This window comes from Cebus imitator, unplaced genomic scaffold, assembly GCF_001604975.1.
Source record: "Cebus imitator isolate Cc_AM_T3 unplaced genomic scaffold, Cebus_imitator-1.0 Scaffold106, whole genome shotgun sequence".
NCBI lineage: Eukaryota > Metazoa > Chordata > Mammalia > Primates > Cebidae > Cebus > Cebus imitator.
Genome location: NW_016107421.1, coordinates 3,134,105 through 3,147,196, shown reverse-complemented (window position 1 = coordinate 3,147,196; position 13,092 = coordinate 3,134,105). Strand labels below are relative to the sequence as shown.

General features: G+C 47.8%; 1 protein-coding gene across 12 annotated transcripts in view; it reads right to left on the bottom strand.

The window, feature by feature from the left end:
* The window catches only part of AGAP1 (ArfGAP with GTPase domain, ankyrin repeat and PH domain 1), a 617,831-nt gene that overhangs the window by 39,209 nt on the left and 565,530 nt on the right, over positions 1–13,092 (bottom strand). For 2 of the 12 annotated variants that reach the window (XM_037741757.1, XM_037741758.1), the window contains one exon: positions 12,121–12,131. The exons of the other annotated variants lie outside the window; for them this stretch is intronic. The gene's annotated coding sequence lies outside the window, so the exon portion shown is untranslated. Of the gene's footprint in view, positions 1–12,120; positions 12,132–13,092 lie in introns of those variants that run through there. 12 annotated transcript variants of the gene reach the window in all.

The window sequence follows — 13,092 nt, the reverse complement described above, 5'->3', positions numbered from 1 at the left end:
ACGTCCTGGTCCCCAGGACCTGTGACTATGCGACCTTACATGGCAATGTAACTGCCGATTCGGTTCAGCCAAGGCCCTTGAGAGGGAAGAGTATCTAGGATTACCCAGGTGGGCCTAATTTACAAGGGTCCTCATAAGAGGGTCATATAAACAGGAGCATCAGAGTCAGAAGACATGAGGATGGAAACAGAGGTCAGAGGGGATGCAAGGCCACCAAGATGAGTGGCAGCTTCTAGACGCTGGAAAACACAGGGGCATGGACTGCCTCACGGCCTCTAGAAGGAATAAAACCATGTAGACCCAGCTTGGACTGAACTGTAATAGAATGCTTTTGTGTTACTTTAAATCACCAAGTGGGTGGTAATTTGTTACAGCAGCAATGGGAATCTTATACCCACCCTATTAGGAAGAGAAGGATTGAGAGGCTAAAAGCTGGATGGATGACGTGCATACAAGATACAGCAGGCAGCTGTCCTTGGTGGCATCCACTGAACTTGATGTCTGCTGGGATCTGTCCCTCTTGGTGATAGAGTCTCCATAACACCTCTTCTCTTGGCCTGGGAATTCCACAGGCCTCTAAACTTGTCTGGTTGCAAACTGATGTCCTTATTTTCTCCTAGCTGTCCCTCTCAGACTAAGATGGAGGTTTCTGGACTACCAGAATCTAGACTAGAGACTTGGTGGAGGAGTAAGTCTGATCTCTGCCTTCCTTCCTCTGCCAGGTAACAGTTCTTCAGTGTCTCTCTCCTTTCCCATGTCTTTCCAGCAGAGGCTCTGCCTGCATCTGATTCCCAACTATCTTTCCAAGAATGTGCACAGGTAGCAGCCTTGGATGATGGAGACAGCATCTCTCTCCAGAGCACAGAGCAAATGTGCTTTCTGCCCGCTGGAGAAGATCTGGGTTCCTAAGCTTAGGGTTCCTCTCCTGCAGTGCAGCCCTCAGTGTGTGCAGATGCCATAGGGGCCTGATCACATCACAGCTATGGGCACTGGGGCCTGGGAGATGACCCAAATGCTAATACTCCGACTACTGCTATTGCTGTGAATAATGAACTTTTGTCTCTGACCCTGAAGTCTCGTACCTTAGACAAGCTCTGTGAAACTGGAAGGCCAACTTGCCAGGTAAGTAAAATCTCAAACCCATCACAATTTCTCATTCCCTGCTAACCCGTGCATCAAGTGTTAGTCTTCGGCAACAGTGGAATACATGTTAGCATATTGGGGGGGTCCTCTTTTATACCTCTGCGTGGGCGTTCCCTCCATTTGTACCACCCCTTCCCTGTCGTACCAAATGCCTGTGAGGGACACTTGTTCACAGGTTTTCCTCTGTGAGGCTTGTGTTGACCCTGAGTCCACTTTACAGCTTTCCTACCCCTGCTGTGGTTTTTGCATGGATCACTACATATATGTATGTATATGTGTGTGTGTGTATATACGTGTGTGTGAGTATATATATATATATATATATGTGTGTGTGTGCATACGTGCTGCATTCCAGCCTAGGTGATAGAGACCTCGCCTAAAAAATATAGATATATATATTTATATATTTAATTTAAAAATATACATAAAGTAAGTATAAATATAAATATATAAAATATAATATAAATAAAAATATATTTAAATAAAAAATATATAAATAACATATGTATATTTTAATATACATATTGATGTATATATTTAAAGAGACGAGGTCTCTATCACCCAGGCTAGAATTCAGTGGCATGATCACAGCTCACTGCAGTCTTAACCTCTTGGGCTCAGGTGATCCTCCCAACTCAGCCTTCTGAGTAGCTGGGACCACAGGCACGTGCCACTGTAGCTTTTTGCTTTAGCTTTTTGTACAGACAGTCTCACTATGCTGCCTAGGCTAGTCTGGAACTCCTGGCCTTAAGGAACTCTCCTGCCTTGGCTCCCCAAAGTGCTGGAATTACAGGTATAAGCCACCATGCCTGGCCAGCATGGGTCACAGTATGAAGCAATGTTCGGCGTGTCTGTCTGCCCTTCATGCTGTTAGCTCCCTGAGGGCAGTTGTGGGGCTAGCACAGTGCCTGGCACATAGCAGGTAGAGGGGACTCTGTGGAACTCTTTAGATGCCAGGCCTGGCGTAAAGAGTATGGGCGCCCCAACCTGCCAGCCAGGGGTGTGGATCAGGCTGCTTCAACCACCTCCTCCCTGTCCCCCACTCCTGGCATCAGGTTTCTTCCCCCATGAGGCAGAAGGCTGGAGGGACAAGACTGGAACCTCACTGTTCAAGCCCCTTGGGTCACTGTGAGGCTGGAACTTCTGCTGGAATGAAGAACAGGGCTGGAGGTGAGAGAGGAAAGGCACTGGGTGTCGCCACCCACTTAACCACATGGGGTGGAGCCGCTGCAGGGGTGGGAAGGTGGGCAACCAACCTGGCTAGAACAACCAGTCTGGCTTCAAACTTAGGATTCCTGTAGGGAGAAGGGGCCGGAGGGTGGACTGGGTTCCGTGGGCGCAGCCAGCACCCAGCCATAGGAGCAAGGTAGGGGAGAAACATGTGTGAAACCCATTTGGTGTCAAGAAATGCTACCATGCTGCTCAGCAGGTGGTTCAGTGGTAATACTTATCTAGGGAGATTATGTTTTCAAAGGCAAAAGTGCCCAACAGAATGCACCCTACCCCCCAAGGAGAGGCGGCTTGTGGCTTTTGCTGGGAACAAATTCTCTAGGCAATTAACTGTTCTAGCAGGGTGACTGATGATCAGTTTCACATGTTAACCTGGCCAGGCCATGGTGTCCAATGGTTTCATCACACATAACCTATGCATTGCTGTGAAGGGCTTTTGTAGATGTCATCTACAGTCAGCGGACTTCAAGCAAAGGGGATTACCCTTGATAACGCAGGTGGGCCTCATCCCATCAGCTGAAGGCCCTAAGAGCAAAGAAAAGGTTTCCCGTCGAAAAAATTCTACCTCAACAATGCAGCATGAGCTTCTGCCTGAGTTTCCAGAGCGCCGGCCTGCACTAAACACTTCAGATTTCACACACACACACACACACACACACACACACACACACACACACAACTGGTTGTTTCTCTGGAGAACCCTGATGGATACAGCAGGGCTGTGAGCAAAGCAATGACCCAATCGAAGCAGAGCTGTGGCGCTGCGAGGCTGGCAGTGACCCAGGAGGCGTGAGGTGAGAAGGAACAGATACACATGGCACCCTTCTGGAGAGCGGCGCGTGATGCTGAGTCAATACCTGAAAACGTCCACAGCCTCTGACCTCGTTTGGCTCCTTCCAGAAACGCGTCCTTAGAAATGAATTAATCATACGCTCCACAAGCTGTACTCACAAACGTGCTCAACCCTGCATTATTTCAGTATTTCACTGCAAACTCGGTGTCCAAAGGGGAATGATTATGGAATGACGGCTCAACCATGGGGTGGATTATTGTGACACCGTCAAAAATAACGCTTTAAAGGACATACATAAGGACATGAGGAGATGTTCCCGATATAGTGTTACCCAAAAGGCTCCTAAATTGTCTTTAAAACATTGTTTCTTTGCACAAATTCTGCATAGGAAGGCTACATGTAATATGTCAAACACTGATTATCTCTGGGGGGTTGAAAAAATACTATATATACACATATATATACACACACACATATATACACATACATATACACACATATATACATATATATACACACATATATATACATATATACGTATATATACATATACATATACATATATATGTGTATATATAATCCTCCCACCTCAGCCTCTGGAATAGCTGGGACCACAGACATGCACCACCATGCGGGCTTTTTTGTTGGGGGGGGATATGTTTTCCGTAGAGACAGGTTTTGCCTTGTTGCCCAGGCTGGTCTTGAACTCCTGGGCTCAAGCAATCTGCCCACCTTGGCCTCCCAAATTGCTGGGATTACAGGCGTGAGCCACTGCGCCAGGCCTGTTTTTCTACTCTATAGGGTACGGTCACTTCCTGAAACGCGGCCCTGGCTGGTTGGAGACATTTCTGTAGGAAGCCTTCTGTTGCCAGCCTGGCTTCTTTCACTGAGAACTCAGCCTTTACGTTAATTCCATAGACTTTTAAGTAAACGAAAACAGGAAATGGAAATAAAAACCAAATCTGAGTGTGCTTTGCACTGAAGAAATTTTTGGTCACCGTCGAATTCAACAAATGTTTCATAGCATTTTTACACGCACGTATTTTGGTTCAGAAATACCTACCGTATGTAGATGTTAGGTTTTATGGAGACCACTATCTAGTAAGAGCAAATGGACTCTTTTAATGTTTCAAATGAACTTGAAATTGCTGAGTTTCAGGTTATGAAAATTAAGAACACCCTGTGCCATGCCAGATAAAAACTGCTCATTAACTTCCCAGAGTGCACGACGTGCACAGAACACCCCAGGATCTTTACATGCGGATCCAAAGCTGTCCCAAAGCAATGGCTAAAGCTTTTACAGCTGATTCTGTAGGGACAGAATAGAGAGAATCACACACTTCCCAAGCTAGCAGGGGCTACTCGGGGGTCTTCCTCCTTAGCTTCTCTGTTGCAGAGGGTACTGGGAAGTGACTTATGCCGACTTGTGGCCCAAAGGTCCAGGAAGGCAAGGTTTCTTACTAGGGTCCCTACCATGTCAAGCTGCTCCTCACCGCCAGCTGGTTTGTAGGTACTAGTTTGGAAAGGACAGACCTGTCATTGGATCTTTTTTTTTTTTTTTTTTGAGGAGGAGTCTCGCTCTGTCGCCCAGTCTGGAGTGCTGATCCACCTCCTGGGTTCAAGTGATTCTCCTGCCTCAGCCTCCCAAGTAGCTGGGACTACAGGTGCACGTCACCATGCCCGGCTAATTTTTTTGTATTTGCAGTAGAGACGGGGTTTCACCATGTTAGCCAGTTTGGTCTCAATCTCCTGACCTCGTGATCCGCCTGCCTCGGCTCCCAAAGTGCTGGGATTACAGGCGTGAACCACCACGCCCGGCTGGATCTTTAATGAGGAGTTGTCTACTATGAAGGGCTGTTTGGAAGTCCAAAAAACCGTAGGCTCTCTGCTCCTGGGAAAGCCACTTCCGCCGTCTTCTCTGAAGTGGAGAAGCCAGAATCGAAACCTAGGCACACAGCAGAGGCAGAATCCGTAGTAACATGATGCCAGACTGTTCCCGCTGGCAAAAGCAAGGGATGGAGTATGACCCTGAGCTCGCTCCACAGCTCCGCAGCGGGGTCTGCTTCAACCCCCGGCCCTGGCCAGAGCTGGCAGGGCCCGATGGGGACAAGCGTGGAAACTCCGGCCCATCCCCAGCCTTGCTTTTCTCTCTTCCTCTTTCACAGCCAGACTGCCTGCTCCCAAAGGGGTGGTGGCTTTATCTGGGGACAATAGTGGTTCGAGTTTCCTCAGCACCCACGGGGCCCATCTCCACAGGCATTTTGGGAACCCCCTTGCTCTGTTAGGTGCGGGCTTGTGACTCGCCCGTGCAGCTTCTTCCCGGACCTCTGCTCTCTGCCCCACCTCTTCATACCTTCATTTCAGACTGTTGGGCAGAGCTTCTCCACTGGCTCTACATGCAAATCACCTGGGAGTTTCTGCAAATTCAGGAAGTCTTACCCTCACCTCTGTCCAATCACAGTTTGGGGGTGAGGCGAGCATCAGCCTTTTTAGAGTTCCAGGTAACTAGGGAACAGCCATTCTCAAAAGTGTGGCCCCTCCACCAGCAGCCCTGGCCTCTCCTGGGAACTTGCCAGACGTGCAGATTCGCCCATCCTGCCCCAGGCCCACTGAGTGAGAACTTCTAGAAGGGGATGGGTTTTCAACACACTCTCCAGGTGATTCTGAGAACTGCGGCCCAGGAGGGTTTCTGACCCTCAGCACTGCCAGGTTAACTCTCTGTTGTAGGGGAGGATCCCTGTGCATCACAGGCTGGTCAGCAGCATCCCTGGCCCTGCCCACTAGAAGCCGGTAACAGCTCCCCAGGCCCCCTCCCATGCTGGGACAATCCAGAATGTCTCTAGGCATTTCCCAATGTCTCCTGAAGGCAGATCAGCTCCAGGTGAGGAGACCCTGGCATCCAGAAGGTGGTTCTTAACCCAGGATGTGCAGTGGAAATCCTTGAGGGGAGGGGGCATGCCCAGGCCCCATCAGCAGAGTGCGATTCTGGGGCTCTGGCGGGGGGCTGCCATGTTTGCAGCCCACATGAATAAGCTGACCTGCCTGTACCCTCCACCGTGGATGAGGTTACAAGTTACAAAAGGTTAAATGCCTTCTAAGCTCAAAGTTGCTGGGGTGGGCCCTGGAGTTAAGATCAGGTTACTTAATCCCCATTCTCAGGTTATCTTATAGGTATTCATAAGTTATTTCATATGCGAGCATCATTACAAGGTCCCTGCTAAAGACTAACTCATGACAATTACTCCCGAGTGGTGCAACGCCAAGATGGCATAATCTAACATCCCCACTCCCCAGCTGATTTGCAAGTCACGAGGGCAAATGTAACTCCCGTCCCGATAAGCCATCAAGACCCTTGCTGGCCAATGGTCATGGGCCACAGGTGGCCATCAGACACTTGAAACGTGGCTAGTCCTAATGGAGATGTGCTGTGTGAAATAACCTACTGATATGTCAAACGCTCGGAGTAAAAAAAGAATATAGGCTGGGTGTGGTGGCTCACACTTGTAATCTCAGCACTATGGGAGGCTGAGGCGGGCAGATCACGAGGTCAGGAGTTTGAGATCAGCCTGGCCAATGTGTTGAAACCCCATCTCTACTAAAAAATACAAAAATCAGATGGCATAGAGGCACATGCCTGTAGGTCCCAGCTACTCAGAAGGCTGAGGCAGGAGAATCACTTGAACCCGGGAGGTGGAGGTTGCAGTGAGCCGAGATCACATCACCGTACTCCAGCCTGGGCAACAGAGTCTCCCCAAAAAAGAATATTAATATCTCCTGAATGCTTTTTCACATTGCTTGCTATGCAGAAGTGACATGTTAGACATACTGGGTTAACTATATTATTAAAATTACTTCCATCAGTTTCTTTTGATTTTTTTTAACATGTGGCTCCCGATATAGTTCAGTTGGACAGCAGGCAGTGGTGACAGCGGGTAAGACATGAGAGGGGAAAACGTAGAAAAGACTATTTTTGGGCTAGATGCAGTAACTCATGCCTGCAATCCTAGCTCTTTGGGAGGTCAAGGTGGAAGGGTCACTTGAAGTCAGGAGTTTGAGCCAACCTGGCCAACAAAGTAAGGCCTGTCTATACCTACCTATCTATATCAATAATAAATTAAATTAAAATGAAATTTAGCTGGACATGGTGGCTCATACCTGTAGTCCTGACTACTCAGGAGGCTGAGGCAGGAGGATCCCTGGAGCCCAGGAGTTTAAGGCTGCAGGGAGCCATGCTCGCACCACTGTTCTCCAGCTTGGGCAATAGAGTGAAACCCTGTCTCTTAAACAAAACAAAACAAAACAAAACAAACAAACAAACAAAAAAGACTACTTTTGGAGAGAACAAACAGGAGAGACAAAAGCATTTTTTGAGAATTGAAAAACCACAGGATATGTAATTAAAAAAAAAAAAAATTAGTCCTCTCCTAGAGATGGGCCAGGGACACCGTTTAAAGGAGAGTCATCTGGTGTCTTTGGACAATTCTAACTTTACAACAACGGTGGGTAATTCCAAGATCTGGGTCGGTTTTTAAAACAGAAAAATTATGACTCTGTGCCAGCCACGGAAAGCTGTAGCGCCCCAACCTGCCTGTCTCGGGAGGCTGCTGTGAGCTTCCAGAGACCCTGAAAAGGGGCTGCGCGGCAGCGAATCTCCCCAGCAGCACTGGGGAGCACGCCCCGCTGCAGGCCATTTTTTCCCTTCTTCGCTTCTGTTATTTAAACTCTCACTTTCAATTCAGCTCTTCCAGACACATCAGCCCAAAGGCTTCCCTAGCCCACATCTTCCCTAGGCTGGTCCTGGCCAGTCCACTGCACATCTGGCAGCTCTTCCTGCTTCGCACTGGGAATTCGCAAACGCTGGCTCAACTGGTCATCGTGAGTCCTCTCTGTACACACAAGGGTCTGCAGGTGCCACGGCCCCAGTGTGGTTCTGGGAGAGTGGCTGAACAAATGTTTCAGATTGTATGTATCCCTGGGGTCAGGTCCTGCCACCCCCAGCCAGGCCCTCACAGTTCCTTGGGTGGTCTCTGTCTATTCTCTGTGCTAGAACTAATCCTTCCAGGAGTGGCCGGGACCACTGAGGTGCTCAGCAGAAAGCCATGTGTAGGCTAGCTGGGCTCAGACATGGTCTATGACTGCCCCAGACAGTTCACAAACCCCTTTTATTGTCTCAAATAAAACCTTTTGGACACTTCAAAAATCCTGCATATTTGGCGAGTGCTTCTTTGATTTTCTTAAAAGGATTCTTTGGTGCTAAGGCCACTGATGTCAAAGAAATGAACCAGCGCTGCCCTCCAAGCCTGGCTGGGCAGGTGGTGCCCATCTTCTCGCTCCATGCCGGCAAGTGGGCCTCCTTACTGGTCTCAGAAACACCATCTCCTCCTGCTTTGCTTGAAACTCAGAACACTCTGTCTTTGATTTTTCCCACCACTTAAAATGTGTGGCATATCTTTTCTCTTTTCCAACAGCTTTGCTGAGATGTAGTTCACATACTCAACAATTCACTCATTTCCAAATGCACCATCCAATGGTTTCAGCATTTTTCAGAGGCATGGAACCGCCATGACAATCAATTTTCGGACATTCTGATCACCCACCAAAGAAGTCCCACACCCCTGAGCAGGCACTGTTCATCCTTCTGATGCCTCCTGGCCCCTGCCCCAGCCCAGGGCCACCCCAATCCACTTTCTGTCTTTATGGATTGGCCTATTCTGGCCATTTGATATAATTACACAGTACGAAGTCCTTTGTGACTGGCTTCTTTTTTTTTCTTTTTTGAGACAGAATTTTGCTCTTGTTGCCCAGGCTGGAGTGCAATGGCACAATCTCAGCTCGCTGCAACCTCTGCCTCCAGTTTCAAGCAATTCTCCTGCCTTAGCCTCCCGAGTAGCTGGGACTACAGGCGTGTGCCACCATGCCCCGCTAATTTTTGTATTTCTAGTAGAGATGGGGTTTCACCATGTTGACTAGGATGGTCTCGATCTCTCGACCTCATGATCTGCCCACCTCAGCCTCCAAAGTGCTGGGATTACAGGTGTGAGCCACCGTGCCTGGCCACAACCTTTGTTTTTTTACCATTAGATGTTTCACACTGGTCCGTGCTAATTATTTGATTTTTTTTTTTTTTTTTTTGAGATGAAGTCTTGCTGTCACCCAGGCTGGAGTGCAGTGGCGCCATCTAGGCTCACTGCAACCTCCACCTCCTGGGTTCAAGCAATTCTCTTGCCTCAGCCTTCCGAGTAGCTGGGATTACAGGCGTGTGGCACCATGCCCAGCTAATTTTTTATTTTTAGTAGAGATGGGTTTTCACCATGTTGGTCAGGCTGGTCTCAAACTCCTGACTTCAGGTGATCCGCCTGCCTTGGCCTCCCAAAGTGCTGGGACTACAGGCATGAACACCATGCTCTTCCAATTATTTGGTTTTAGGAAGAGCCACTCTCTTACAGGAACACACACAACGTGTCCTTCCCTTTGTCAGATGAGCTACCACAGGACGATGGCTGACCAGGACGGTCCAGTGGCTATGATTTGGAACGTGGTGAAAAACATCCAGGAACGGTCGTTACTCTTTGGCTTCCATGAATCCCTTGTGAAAAACACTCGCTTTCCCTCGACTCAACTCACGTGAACCTGACATGCTTGGAAGGATGAACAAAGCGTCTCTGTTAAGAGAGGAGGTTTCTTCCCCAGAACAGAGAAAAGCTAGGAACCCATTCCCTTCTTCCAGTATGTGTTACTCTCAGCCTTGGCCACGTCATCGAGTGTGCACAGCGACACAGATTATGCTACACTACTTCCTAATAACTGGATAGTCTTTCCAGAAACATCCTTTCTTTCTCAAAGGGGCCAGCTCAACGCTAGGCATTTCTGCAGATTTCTGTAGACCTGTCCTGCTCACTTTATTTAGTACATTATACAAATATGACATGTAGACACAATATTTTTCATTATAATTTCATTTTTTTTGAGACATAGTCTCACTCTGTCGCCCAGGCTGGAGTGCAGTGGTGCGTTCTCGGCTCACCGCAACCTCTGCCTCCTGGGTTCAGGTGATTCTTCTGTCTCAGCCTCCCAAGCAGCTGGAACTACAAGCACGTGCTACCATGCCCAGCTATTCATTATAATTTTTAATGAGGCTTCTGAACTTGCTCAAAGTGTCTGACTTCTACAAGTTTTTCCTTTTAAAAGCTTAGTGATTTTTTTCCTTAAAAAAACTTAACAGATGACTTCTACTTAGAATTTAGCACTCTACTGAGAGGATTAGATGTTCAGCATGGTGTTACATATAGTTCATTAATTCTTGAAATCATCCTGATGAGGCAGGTACTACACTTACCCTTCGCTTCGAAGACTGGGAAACTGAGGCACAGTGTGGGTAAACATCCAGCCCAGGTAACACAGCAAGCCAGTGGTAAAGACCAGGTTGGACCCTGCCAGAGTGACCTGAGTTGGAACTCTGAACCCCAACTCCAGAAGCAGAGTTACACAGAGTACATCTGACATACAGAAAGCTCTTAGATCTCAGTGACAAAAAAAAAATTGGTTGGTGAGAAGACATTTTCAGATATTCCCTTATAAAAATAAAACATGCAGAAAATGTGTCATCGGTAGATACACAATCCTTTTCAATTATATTTTTGAGTGATAGTAGCCAGGCACTAAAACATATATATCATGGAATTCCATTTACATGAATTTTCTAAGAGGCAAAACTAACCTGTCCTGACACATCTCAGATCCACGACTGCTTCTGAACAGGGAGAATAAACAGGAGGAGGTACAGAGGGAATTCCTGGGGTGATAGGAATATTATTGATAGACCTATGTAGTTATCAAAACTGATTGTGTTGACTGTACACTCAAAATGTGTGCAATGCAGTGTGCAAATTATACCCCAACATAATTTTTTTAAAAAGCTAAAAGAAAAATATACCATTTGCCCTGGGTAATCCAACCATTTCAAGAGTTCATGATTTACCTCAGCAATCTAAAAAGAATGACATGCTATTGGGATTTTGAGAATGAGGTATTTGAAGTTCTAATAATTTGGCTGGGCACAGTGTCTTGCACTTGGAAGCCCAGCACTTTGGGAGGCCGAGGCAGGTGGATCACTTGAGGTCAGGAGTTTGAGACCATCCTGGCCAACATGGTGAAACCCCACCTCTACTAAATATACAAAAATTGCTGGATGTGGTGGCACGTGACTTTAATCTCAGCTACTCCGGAGGCTGAGACAGGAGAATCACTTGAGCCTGGGAAGTGGAGGTTGCAGTGAACCGAGATTGTGCCATTGCACCCCAGCCTGAGCAACAGAGTGAAACTCCATCTCAAAAACAAAAAATAAAAAAAAACCCAAACCCCAAATTCTAGTAATTTGTGCATTCACTGTAGCCTGCAAGACAGAGCTTCATGAGGTCCATGTGTCAAGTAAATGGATTTGCAGAGCGAGTGGCCTCTCCAGAGCTTGGGCAGGGTGGCCCTAGTGGGACAAGCAACGGAAGAAAGAAGAGTTTTCAGGACACATGGCCAAGCCATTACCGAGGGCACATCCCACTGAGAGCCACGAGTAGTGACCCTGGTGTTGCTGGACACACGCTGACCATAGTGCCACCCTGGCCACCAGACAGCTATTCTGTAGAATCTCAGCACAACTGCTGGGGGACTAAGCCACAGTGACTTGTCACATTTAATGATGCAAGGATTTTCCCAGCAGATAAGGAAGCTGTTGGACAGAAGGAAGGGCTCTGGAAGGCCTTGCTGAAAGCAGTGCTTAGATGGTGGGTCCTAAGGCTTCACTTGCCTTGCAGCCCCACTGGGCGCCACAGAGCTCTGCAACCCCACAGGAGGCAGCTGTCAGAAGAGCCCCGTTTTTAAGAGGATGATGGGGGTGATCTACTCCCCTACTCGCTTGCCTTAGGAAGGAGGATTTCGTTGTAAATATGCACATTTAAAAGCGTTCCTTTTCCTGTGATCTGCGCAGCCCCTGGGAGCCCCCCTTTCGATAATCACCCAGCGGTCCACAGGCTGGACGAACACTGTTCCTATTCCAGGGAGAGCCTGACGGAGTGTTAGCAACATGTCAGAAAAGGTTTCTAGGCTGCACGCGAGCAGAACATTTAGGGGAGCTTTCTTTGATGGCTGCTTCACAGCCAGATGAAAACTGGCCATGGGGCGAGCGTGTTTCAGAAATAAAATCCATCCAGCTGAATGAAGAGTCACAAGCAGGCAGCAACAATGGGGGTCCGAGGGGCTGAGGACACCACCGTGGACACTCCTAACTGAGAAGCCGATAGATGTATCCCTGTCTGTGAATAACGTTATTCAACTTCCCCAGCTTGGCAATTTCAAAACCACAAGTGGGAACGTCAGGAGCAGAGTCTTTTCCAACACCGTGTCGAAACCCGGAGGTTTTGACGAAGCCCACGATGAAGGCAGCATGTGAGCCTTCTGGCCTCCAGTAAGCTGCTGTCTGTCTATATCTGCCTCACTTTGCCATCAGGATCAGTCAGGCTGATATGCCACGGAGCCTTTGCCTGGTCACTTAATGCCACTTCCTTTTTTATCAGTTATACGTTGTGACCCTAACTTCAGTTTTGGGGAAAAAAATACCCACAATGAAAAAACAACACAATCTCTCAAATATTTATTGAGCATCTACTTATGGTTCCTCTGGAATGTTATAGAAGAAGTGATTATTCTTATTTTCATTTTATGTGTTTAGAAAGGTATAGTTTGTCAATTTAGAAAAACATATTCCTCTTTCTCAGTTCACTCCTTCCACACCCTAAAAGAATTCTCCCAGGAAGGGTGTGACGCTCTTCCAGGCCTTTGCACGTGCTGTTTAAAGGATACCAGCAATCGGTAGGAGGCAGGTGGGAGCTGATCCTGGGTCCCTCTGCAGCAGGGCGGGTTTAATTTTTGGCGGG